At 38.2% G+C, this 12,703-nt stretch overlaps 1 long non-coding RNA gene across 1 annotated transcript in view; it reads right to left on the reverse strand.

The window, feature by feature from the left end:
* Positions 1 to 8,524, reverse strand: part of LOC138066167 (uncharacterized) — a 62,836-nt gene extending 54,312 nt beyond the window's left edge. Inside the window, exon 1 of the long non-coding RNA XR_011139409.1 lies at positions 8,247 to 8,524. This is a non-coding gene — a long non-coding RNA (uncharacterized lncRNA). The remainder of the gene's footprint in view (positions 1 to 8,246) is intronic.
* Between the last annotated feature and the right edge of the window lie 4,179 nt (positions 8,525 to 12,703).

Raw genomic sequence — 12,703 nt, forward strand, 5'->3', positions numbered from 1 at the left:
TTGGACGTACTTTGCTCAGAGGAGTTAGGGGACAAAGTCAAAAGCTGTGGGCAATGAGGCTTTAGTAATTCTACTGCTCACAAAATAACTTGTTCTTTATTGTGTTTATTCAAGTACTTGACAGTTTAGAAATGTCAGGGAGAGTTTTATTTAAATGTGAATATTTATTACTACCATAGCACACAGGAATTGTTCCTAGAATAAGTGGACTTTAATGGGGTACTTTAAGAATCACAGAAAAAGCCATTTCTAACAGTGAGCAGGGAATTGCATTAGAGAAAGGAAAATGTTATTTTCCCAGAAACTAATTCTCCGTTTCCTTGCCTCACTGCAGAGCGTCTGACTGTAACCTTTCTCACACCTCCTTCTCCCTAGATTCTTGTAACAATCTCAACACAGAGAGAATCGCACTGATCCTGTTGTTTGACATGCAAATCTTTTGGGAGGAATACAACATTTGAGAAAAAGAGGAGAAATCTTTCATGTAGCAGGTTTGTTTGGGATTATTATTACTATTATTAGTAATATTATAGCCACTTCATGCTATTTAAGGGCTGAATGAATAGTTAAATAATTCCTATAAAGATGGAATAGCTGGAGGATGACAGCACTTCATATTAAATGGATTTCCAGATGATTATGCCATTTCCTTTATGGCTATAACGTCCATATATAGGGAACGTCTATATACTTATACTGAAACATGGAATTGGTTGCAATTCTGACTTATTTCCTTTCTGCCTTCTAAATATAATGATTTTTTATTAAGTTAACCCCATCTTCTAGTGTGTCCTACTACAATCATCCTCATTTAAAAAAAAATTGAAGGTTTCTGATATAACTGCTAAACTTACAGGAGTTGCTTGGGATTTAGAAACAGCACTCTCATTGACTTTAACAAGATTACTGAGACTCTGTTCTATGCAAAGCTTTGAAAATTAGGTGGAACAGTTAAACATTAATGACTACAATGGTTAGGCTCATAAATTAAGCAGTTGAACTAATAATACTATAATGCCTCACTGGAATTTTAAAATAGTTTTTCATAAAATAAAGAACAATTCATCAAGGATTTTTTCCTTTCCCTCAAATCTTCTTTTTTGACGTCTCCTGTCAGCCATAACAAATAACTCCCACAGTAGTACCGTTTACTCTATTGGTGCTCACAGGCTATAGGATTGAAGAAGCATTTCTTTTCTTCTCTGTTGTTTACAGATAATTAGAAGTCTTTTAGACCTCTTATAATCTAGTGCTCAAGCATTTGCCATTAGGTATTATAGTAAGTTCCAGAATGTGCATATATGCACATCTTGCACTTTGAGGAGCTTGAAAAATGCAGGAAAAGTGAAAGCTATCAAACTAATTCTGATAGGCAAATACTTTTCTTAATGATACAGTGCATTTTAGAGATGGGAATGGGAGAACTGGAGAAGAAAGGGTACTAATTTTTAATGTAGCCTGAAAAAAATAGTAACAGGACAAATCACAAGACAGGGGAATAAAGCCACACTATACCAAAATTAAAGAATAAGCAGCAGCTGTAATAACCAAGGAAAGAAAGGACCTTAGCTGTGAGGAAGTCTAGAATCAGAGATTTTGTATGCAGGGTAATTTGAGTTCTTCTGAAGGATGCACATATCCGACTGGGCCCAAATATGGAGGGAGTCCACGACTGCTGTACTGGTGCTTTGCTCTGTTCTCTGCTCTCTGCTGAAAATATCACAACCTGTAAAGTTTAGCTTTACGTAGAACAGGACCAGCTTGCCTGGGACATGGTCTTGTTCCTGAGCAATCGCGACTTCAAGGGCCACTGAACGATGGGGCTGTGAACTTCAAGGGTGAAGCTGCAGGGAGAGAGTGTAGTCAAAGTAAATTTTCCTGGTGAACTGCCCAGAAATCTGGAACCCGCTCCTAGCAGGAAAAACTGCACCCTGTGTATCACCTAAGTAAATTCTGTGTCCTTTATTTTCCCAGCTTTCCTAGAAAGGCACCTTATTAACCCCAGCTTTTAACATATCAGTAGTAAGTTTCACAAATAAAGTGCTTAAAGTCCATGTCTTTTGGTGAGTACAGTTAGAGCAGACAATTTCAGGTGAGTAGTGATAGGGACTTCCACATCATTTCAATGTTTCCATATTCAGTAAGTGCATTCCCTAGCCTGCAATTCACTGCAAACTCCTACAAATCCTTGGGGTGCTACTGATTTGCAACTGGGATCTATACAGTGAACACATGATGCTTTGTGTTAAGAGGCCTTTTTTATCTCCAAATAATCACAGTAAATTTGTAGCTGAAAGCAGTTGCCCTGTAGCTAGACTTTAAGAGTTTGATCCTACGAAAATGTACCAAAGCCAATGTGCCAGCTTTCCAATTGATGTAAAGCTGCACATTTTGGTTTCAGATGGGCTTGTCACACACAAAAAGCTGGGCGTGCTTTTCTTATATGTGGGATCACATCATTATATCAGTTATTTCTCTCTTTCTGCAATTTCATTATTATTTTTAAATAACCCTTTTTGTTATACATGGAGAGAAAAAATATATTTTTAGACAATAAAGCCCTCCGTATCTATTTCTGTAATTTGCCTAATTTTACAGTAGCTAGCTCTCCCTCTTCTATATTTGTGGTTTAAATAAACAAGGTAACAAATACACAGGATTGCTTCTGGACTGAGATTTTCTGTCGTTTTTCATCTTGAGGCAAATTTTTACAAGTGAGTTGAAAGCTCCTCGAGAAAGGTCTTCTAACAAAAGTGCTGACATATTCGTAACTACAGCTGTGGCAAGAGGATGCTCTAATTGGTGCAGATGGATAGCTACAAAAATGTCAGCTTAGCTCCACAGTGTTCACTAAACAGACAAAGCAGTTTATATATACACTATAGTATTTCTTCTTGAGTTAGTTTCGCTCTGACATTTATTTCCATTTGTACTCATTTTGTTTCTCACTGATTAAGTTATTTCCCAAATCACCTTGCTTTTTACCATCATTCCTTGTAGTTAAGTACTACTACCAAATTTTTTTTGCTTAATTTACATATTAAATGCAGTAAAATGTGTTACCACAGAAGAAGTACATGCCTCAGAAAGTGACAACCTGAAAACATACCATTTTCTGTGTTAGAGTGCATTCAACAACTGTGAAATATGTTTCATTTTGTTTCTTGCCAGGCAGAAAAATTTGCTCCATTTCTAGTCTGTCCTGGTCAGTTTTTGAAGCAATCTCTCAGCATTTAGCTCACGCTAAGAACAGTCTGAGTTTATAAAAAGTAAATTTACATGAAAATTTCTGAGTGCAAAGTAAGCCATCTTGGTCTAATCTTGGTGGTTACTCAAAATATTGTGAGGGCAAGTCAAATCTGCACTGTGAACATTGGTTAACTTATACTGAAGACAAGGCAACTACGCTTTAATTTGGTTAGAAGCTTAAGATTAAACGATAGCTTCACTATGGATTTTAATACACTCTCTGACCTCTGATTAAAATTCCCAGCGCGTGTTAGGTCACTTGAGTTAGCCAGATCTGTTTAAAAATGAATCAAGTTTCCGGTTCTTTTTGCAGAGTAAATGCACAGAGTTGCCAGATACCACTGGGATCCTTAGGTCGCGCGTTGCCACATTCACAAGCGGCTCATTTTCCGCTGCGGAGGCCGCCTTGTGCCTCATCCCACGGCCAAAAGACGCGCCTGCTCCTCCTTAGCTCTACTCTGCTGTACGGGAGCCACCGAGGTCTTAACGGTGTCCCCGAGCCTTTGACACTGACCCTTAACAGCACGGTGACTCTGCCAAATCCATGTTAGGTTTGACAAAAGGAAGTCCAGAGCGTATCTGGGAAGCGTATTTTCAGAGTAACAGCCATTCGGAGCCTTAGTGGGTTCCCAGAGAAAGAAACAGCATTAGCTGTTCCTGACTGACACTTGATTATCCTAGACAGAATCAGAAATACGGAAGCACACAGGACGCAGCTGGATTCTCCTAAGCAGGTCTAGACTTGCTTTACATCAGGATTTACCCACTGGACATGCAGATACGTAGGTACGGGGCATGATGTATATAACATTTATGCATCATACAACACTCAGCACTGGACAGGATTTTGCAGCACTGGAAAGATTTTCCTTCATGAGAAAGCGCCCTACACAGTCCCATTTTCTGAAATAGCATCTATTTCTTTATTCCTCCAGTGCTCTAGAGACCTTGTTCAGCATCTATGTTGTTGGCTTGAATTTGGTTCTCTGGTAAGCCTGAAACTCGTTAATATCAAGTACAAAACAATAAAGTACCTGTGGTTTCTTTCCTGTTTTTTCCCTTCCCTTCACCAAGCTGGTCTGTATAGAAATTGTTTCAATACATCTTTCTTACTCTTTTTATCCCCAGTGTAACTAGGTTGCTGAGTTTAGGGTTGAGGTAATTTTACAAATGTTTATCAGTTCCAATGTTAAAAATAAATTGAACCGACTTGGTATTTTCAGCTCCCAGAGTTCAAAAGTGGGAATTATAACTATGCTGGAAACCAGAAATTCAGTGAACTCTAAGCTTTTCTTTGGGCAAAGGAAGCTACACTCTTGCTTGTCAAGGAGATTAACGAGAAATCTGATTGAGTCTGGAAGACTATTGCTGCAGTGGATTACAAGTTTGATCTTCTTTTTTTCAGGGATAAACAACCTCAAGGGCTAGGACACTGGCACAGAAAAGCAGATACTATCACTAGCTGTGAAGAAAATGTGTGGCCATATGGCAGGCCCAGTAAATGAAAGTGAAGCTATCCGTTCAATAAAAGTATGGTTTTGTACTATTGTGCAAAATTGTTACTTTTATTTTTGTATTTTTAGGCTAACAGACACTCTTTCTCCCACTCTTTTCTATCTTATTTATTCAGGCTGCAAATTCTTTGGGAAAGAGCAGTCTAGTATTAAGGGTATGCATTAAATCCTGGAACTATCATCGTGCAAATGTTTAAAATTGAGTCTCTGAATAATCAGATTAAAATAAATACAAGGATAAAGATTTGTAGCTGTTAACATAGCGTGGAATTTCCAAAACAGGATAGAAGGGAGTGTATACTACATAAGAAGGAAATTCAGGAGAATATAGCAGCTGACAAAAAAGATGTAGCCTACAACTCTTTGATCTCAAGGACCACAAGGGTATTCAGAGGATACTTACCAGATCAAAAGCTTATGTAAAAAACAGAGATTCTCACAACTGGTCATTTTGTTCCGGACTGCATGTGTTACTGTCTCTTAAACAGATCACATCCCTCAATATGAAAAAAAAAAGAAAATGCTAAAATATATTCAGGATTTCAAAATTCCCTGTTGTTATATTTTACTGTATTCAAAAGACAAATCGCTTTATATATGTATGTCATACACACACACACACACACACACATATACACACTAGCAAAAATAGGGCTACACACCCAACCCTAGCATAACACCCAAAAAGTAGATCACAATAGCAGCCGAACAACACTCATTTCAGTGGTAGCACATCTGCACTGAATGCAGTTTTCTCACTTCCTAGTGAATGCTTTTTGAGTAAGATCAAGAAAGGGATTCTGATGGTTTTAACTCCATCCTAAAGCAAGATGATTGCTGAATCAGATAAACTATTAATCTCTTTAAAGATTGTTCCTCTTGTTTTGCCAAGGCTGAGATTCTTTGCAGCAAAAAGCAGCCAGGACATTTCCTGCCAAGAAGCAGACATCTCATGCATGTTTCATAAATACGTTCCTCTGTTGAAACCACAAGGATTAAGCAAACACTAGTTCAGTTTGCAAAACCTTCCGCTAACGATTTTCAAATAACTCCAGAAGAAATCTTGGCACTATTTAAATCAACTATAAATTCTCATTGCTTTCAGTATGTCCAAGACTTTACCTCTAATTTTTAGCCACAACATAAACCTTTTCAATGTTAAATGAGAGCAATATTAAGTTATACAAGTGCATGGAATATGATGCGCCTATTTTTATTACACCTGTTCAACGTCTAAATATCCAAACAGATAACTTTTTACCCTTAAATAAAACCTTCTCCAAATTTGCATAGATACATTAAACCAAGTTTACGCCTGTATTAAGTGTTTATAGTAAATATCACCTGTGAGAAGTTAAGATTTCATAGTAGAGCTGCTCTACCATTTATAAGCTAACATCACCACATAGCAAACTTTTGCGTGAAGTAGATCAGTTCTCATGGAAGCACCTTGTAAAGCAGTAAAAAAGACGTTTCAACCAAACAGCAATGATATATTTAAAAGAGTGTTAATGAAGAGTCCTCCTTTCTTTAGGAAATTATAAACTTTATGCAAGAATTAAGAAATATATAGAAAATAATACATTTTGATTTTCAAGCACACTAGGATACCAGTACGGAATATTAAAACATGCTGAGATACAGGCTTCATTCCTGATGTGTGTTATGAGCAAGACCTCGACTGTAGCACGCCGCACACCTGTGAACCCAGCCAAGAGAAGATAAAGAGAAATTTTCCTTTCCAGGCAGCAGAGTGGTAAAAGAGCTGTTCCCAAACAGCAACTGCGTTAACTGCAGGAGCCTCCCTGGCTCTAACGATGCGCAGATGAAAAGTGCAGCCGGGAGGGCTCGGAGCAGGGCTGCGGCCTGAGGTTCGGTGGGCTGCTTCCAGCCTGGCCAGTGCACAGCTCGGCCCTGGAAACCCGGCCTGCCGCTTGCCCGGAGGGATGGGCTCTGTTTTAAGCATCAGTGTCTCAATCCTGATCCAGCTGCAGGACACCGACCCCGCTCACCCAGGAGAGAAGAGTGCATGCCATTAAATGCCGCAGGAGACGAGCACTCTGCAGTGGCTGCATGCATGGCGCCTTATAAATACGTAACATATCACTCCATTTGCAAATGTTCCGAATAATTTCATGTGTGTATACTGTTCCTATATATATGGTGCATATATGTGCACACTACAGTAGAAAGTAGTATTTTATACCTACAGCTGCACCAAACCATTCCTTATTCAAAATGTACATGCTTTGCTCCTGTTTATATTGTTGCAAACAGAAAAAAGGAAATCCTACAGCTTTTTTTCTTCCCATCAAAAAAGTCGTAGAAACCGTTTAAATCCTTTCAGCTCTTAAAATCTTTAAGCCTGTTCTAGTCCCCAAAAGTTCACAAGGCAGAGGGCAGTGCTGCACAGAGATAATTTAGAGAGCTGCTGACAAGCTAGCCCAGAGACGGGAAGGCATGTAATTATGTTAGCACTACGTAACCACGCTAGCCTCGCCGGATGCGGTATGCTATGTTAATGCGGCTAGACTGCTACCAGTGTGAAAAAATGGCTTGTTTGCCCTAAGTCGCATTGCTGAAGAGCACAGCATTTTGTTGAATAGATTTCCTCAGGGCTTAGGGCGTACTTGAAAGGGAACTGTATGTTCCTTTAAGTGACAGCGTTAGCCAGCACATCCAAGCACACCTCTCATCAGAAATCAGAAGTTAATTTTTCCTCTCTGCTGGAAGTTGCATGCACTAATTAATCCTAAGAAAAGTAATAAATTCAAGTTTACTTGAACAGAGCAAAGTTTATTTAGCTTAGGAAATAGAGATAAAATCCAAAATAGTATGCATTTTACGGAATTAATGTAGTTAAATCAAAAGATTACATGACAATGAGCCTTGCTAAAGCTAAATCTGTCTATATGCAGATATGAAATAGCAGCTATACAAAATAGCTCTAAAAATCATCTTAGGCATCTTGGATGGGCAAAGTAGCTTTTGTGAACCATCTGTAAGCAATTGAAAACCTAGTCCTAAAGAGAAACGTTGGCCTCACTCGAGCAATTGCACAACTCCATGCAACTTCAGGGACAACAGAATTTCACCCCAGATGTCCTGGGCTTCTTCCTTCCTGTATGAACCTAAATTTAGTCAATAGGCTCTTAATTCAAAGCCTGCCGCAGCTGATAATTTCAACAGGTTTTCAAGCAGTCCTTGTATAACATTTGAGAAAACCGGTTAGAAGCAAGTAATATTGTTCAACACCCCACTTCAGAAAGTACGACGACTTCCTATCCCTGCTCTCTTTTAACAGTTTCTCAGCAACAAACACAAAACAATGTAGAATGCAAACGCCTTCGCGACTTTTGCACACACACTTCTCAGTCAAATATGCTTTTATTATATACTTTGTGTATGTGGTGTTGTCTTCCTTTTAAGATACTAAATCACATACCCGTACAATCTTCAGCTAACTAATAATTTTCTATTTACCTTATGGTGAATTCCTTTTCTTAGATATTGCTGTGGCCAGGATATGAAATGCTTTCCTCTTCAGAGCAATCAGGCTTCCAGTAGTGCTCGTCAGTTTGTTGTTAGGTGTTTTTATATCCAGTCAGTTTTCTATTGCAAAAACTACAAAGTTTTACTTTGATCAGTTAACTTTCCTGCTTACTCGGAAAGCTGGTTTCACAGCTGTAATGAGATGTTGATGGGAAAAGATACTATTTCTTCTTAACACAGAAGTAGCCAGTGATGCTAACATTTCAGGAAACAGCATAGCCTAGCAGAAGGGAAGCTACTGACAAGCAGAAGATATATGAGCGAAGAGCATTTCTCAGCCTAGTAAGCAGAAATCCAGGCTATCTGGCTGAGGAAAGGATGAGAGAATAAAGAGTGAAGACAAGAAAAATGGAGACTTTAGGCAACGTATCTATACACATTTATATACTGCTGTCACTGAGCTCGTCTCATTTTCGATGAACGGAACGTACAAACAAACAAAAATCCATCCAATTTTCTACATCAAATTTCATGTACAAAAACATTTTCTTGTGACAATAATTTGTAATGGAAGAATTTATAACTCTTCCACTGCATATTTTAAATCTTCTACTTTTCTAAGCCTGAGTGAGTAGCCCACTTGTTTCTGTCTCTGCATTCTCCTTGCTTCGGATATAACAAATCTCTTCTTCTGGGGCCTCAAAAAGCTCATTCTTCTTTCCCGCAAAGCTACCTGTAATCACAGAGAAATGCAGCAAAATACCTCCAAGCTATTAGATGGTTTATTTTGCATTTCAGGTGCATAATGGAATATTAAGTTTCAGATGGAAGAGCTCCCTTGTTCCCAAAGCACACTGCATGAGCTTGGTGAGTTTGTGAAGGCTGTCTCGGCTGACTGCCACGGCAAGCAGCTAGACTGAAGAATCAAAGGTCTATCGCTGTGTGCTGTATGAATCAAATCGACCTTCCTGCTCAGTGCATGTTATGCTCCTCCAATGGAAATACTTCTTTTGCAAGATATTCTGGAGTTGGGAATCACATTTTAATCATGTCTGCTTTTCCCTATTCATTATCAGTTTAAGCCCATCTTTTAAAGTGTAAAACTTGTAAAAAAAATTTAAAAAAAAATCAACTAATCTTTACTTCAGCAACCAGGCCAGTTGTGGAACATTTGATTTGATACAGCAAGCAGGTAAGGTGTGCACCATCTTTTTTAATGTGATCATGTAAAGACTGTGCGGAAGTATAGACCACTTGTAAAACATACAGTTACTGTAATTTGGGCCACTAGTCAACTCCTGACCTTCTTCCTCTCCACCGGTGACTGATAAAGCAGACAATTACCATGGGCTCTGGATTAAGATCAGGTTGAGTGGGTTGTTTTTTTTACTAATAAGTAAAATCCATCCATGTAGAAGAACTCTTTAATATTTTGACTCAATGGCCACCAGCACAAAACAGCTCCATGAGATTTGGGCTGTCCCTATTTTGGGGAGAGATATATTCAACTAGTTACTTTGTTCCACTCCATTAGAGAAGAAGCAGCAAAGTCCCTTCTGTGATGCTAAATAAGAGTTGACTGATAAACTCTTTCCAATGATGCAGGCACTTCATTTCTGTACGTGACAAGCATAAAACTAGATTTAAGATGGAAGACCTGTGAAATCCTTTTCCTGCTTGAAAGTTTAAGACTAATTACTTCAGGTAGGTTGAGGTATAAGACACTAAGATTTAAGCTTGTATTACAAGTTAACTGACACCGAAATCATTATGAGAAAGCATATCAAACTAAAATGCATAGAGTTGACCCATGATTCATATGTATACATCTTCTATTTTTTGCATGTTTTAGAAATAAATTAGTCTTTAAAGTATGCCATTTTCAGACTGTGTATAAAGAAAGAATGGTACTTTCAGCAATAGTCATAAATTTGTCTTTGTTCCTTTTTTCCTTTGCACTTCTGCAGTATTACAGCCTTGGCTTTAGTATTGCAAAATTCTGAATATGGTTCACAAGACCTTCTCCTGCAGTTAATCTGCAAATGCTTTTTATTTTGAGTAATATTTTAAATTAGCTTTAAATTTTGCTTTTTGTTTTTTTTTTTTTTTAACTCTCCTAATTTTCATTGCATCCTAATAGGCCGAGCAGATGAACACTGGCTATATCTAGTGATGGTACACGTAATGAAGAGCTCTTGCATTTCCCAAATACAGGTAGAAATTGATGAGCATAAGCAAAGAAAGCTTCTATACTAAAATCAAGAACTTGCTGCAACTTTAGTAATTATTTCTAGCTATATAAATACAGGGATTTCCATTAAACCAAGGCATATGGTCTATGTCCTGCCAGCCACAGAGAGGCTAAATATTTTCCACTTTCCCTAACCTACTGCTATGGAACAAAGCACAAAACAATATCCCTGAAGCTCTCATCTCTGTCAGCAAGGCTACTCTGTCAGTTTAGCATAGGACTGATCCCACACTGATGTCCAGAATTACCTACCATTCATAGTGCTTAAACGCAAGCATACACTGAGGCACGGGCCAAAATCCTGAACAATCTGAAGATGAGCATTTTCTGGACTTTCACACATGCGAGAGCCCTAATTCATGCACAAGGTACAGATTGGGGCCCAGCGAGGATGAGCAAGCTACAGCGCAGACCTTCCACATATCTGCGAAGCTCACATCCTCCTTCTCCAAGCATTGACTCTTTGAGCCTCAACCAAAGCCAAAGCCACAAGTTTGCAGCGTGGGCAGTCACATACAGTCATGGGACTTGCACAGACCTCGAACTTGCCTACCTGACACAACAGTCATTTTCTATCAGATTTTCACTAGCAGCGTGTATCTCCTTCTTCCTATTCCTTCACGTGTACAGTTCTCTCTCTCTTCCCCCTACCCCCCTCCCCCGAATAGACCCGCAGTTACCTGGGCTTTTATAAAGGGTAGGGAGAGCTGTGACTTGCATATAAGGGAAACCATTTCATTGATCCATGATCACTCTGAGCACATTTTCTCTATTGCAGAGATGAATTTTCTTCCTCTAAGCTTCCAAAATTCTAAGAAGTTATATCTGTTTGGACATATCACGAAAAATAGAACAATGTCTGAAGCATATTATCCCTTCAACACTCTACCAAAATCCCACAGACTATCATGAGATGTAAGCGGTACAACATAGTAGGAAGTTTAAAATTGGGATGAAACTCAGTTTTCTTCCTGTTGATAATGAGTTCTGCTATTTTCCTGCTCTCAATCTAGCAAAAAAATATATATAATGTTATCGTTACTGAGGAAATCTTATTAGATTCAACCCTATTTTTAAACAGCTAGGTCCAAAATCCTCTTTCAGACACACTGATGCCACCCCATTAAATTCCAGCAGTGGCACCACTGGTAGAAGAAGAATGGCACTCTGATTTTTCACTATTAAGTAATCTGTTTTCATTACCTTCTCAGCAGTTTGTTTCATTTGCCTGCAGTAAGGAAACTAAAATTAGAAAACATTTCATGTTCATAGTTAGCTTGCTTCCAACATGAAAAAACAATTCTATAAATTTATCTGTTGGGTTATGCCTTGTGCAGTTCCACTGAAAAAGTTGCCTTTACATTATAGTGATGAACTGCAAATGGTGTCGTGCCTTATTTTTGTCCAAAGTAAATCAAATTAACCAGCCTAGAAATACTGAGGTGTCTAATTTGTAAACCATTGCCAATAGTCATGAATATTGCCAACAGAATTTCTCTTCTTCTTTATAAGATACGCATTTCTATGTGCTTATAAACTATTTTCTGACCATCTTCAGAACTTGATTATTTCTTCCAGGAGTTCTACGTGTCTATCTTGTATCAGTTCCAGTAGCAAATGAAGATCAGGTAAACGCTGGTAGTAAACTATCAAAAGTTTGAATGCCTTTTTCTTGTCCTGACTCGCATACTTAGGCTCTCATTTCACATTACCTAAAGTGATACTGACTTTGACTGAAAAGAAATTATTAAAAATATTCCTGTGAGTCAAAAGATAGACGGGGGAAAGACAGAAATACAACTGGCTGCTTTTCAGCTTCTGAAAAGACAAGGGTAGTGATCTCATAAGATCTCCAGCTAGTAACTTTGAGAATAACACGAACTTAGAATGCTAAAAATTACTTTTTAGTTTCATTTACACTAAACTTGCAACAAAAAATGGAAGTGAAAAACTAGAAAGCCCTGACAACTCACAACTTTTCTGAAAGTGGTATTTGAGAACATTGGCCTGCCCTCTAACTCCTACAAGAAATAAACTAAAGTTGTCCTTCAATAACAGAAATTTTAATTTTTAGATCTTAAGCATAGATTAGTGAAGCTTTTTTATTCATACTGGAATAGTAGAAAGAAAAGTTCTTCATTTCCTAAAGCTATAATTTATTAACAAATACATTCTAAATGACTTCAAACATGAGTGA

This window comes from Struthio camelus, chromosome 2 (assembly GCF_040807025.1).
Source record: "Struthio camelus isolate bStrCam1 chromosome 2, bStrCam1.hap1, whole genome shotgun sequence".
In the NCBI taxonomy this organism is placed as follows: domain Eukaryota; kingdom Metazoa; phylum Chordata; class Aves; order Struthioniformes; family Struthionidae; genus Struthio; species Struthio camelus.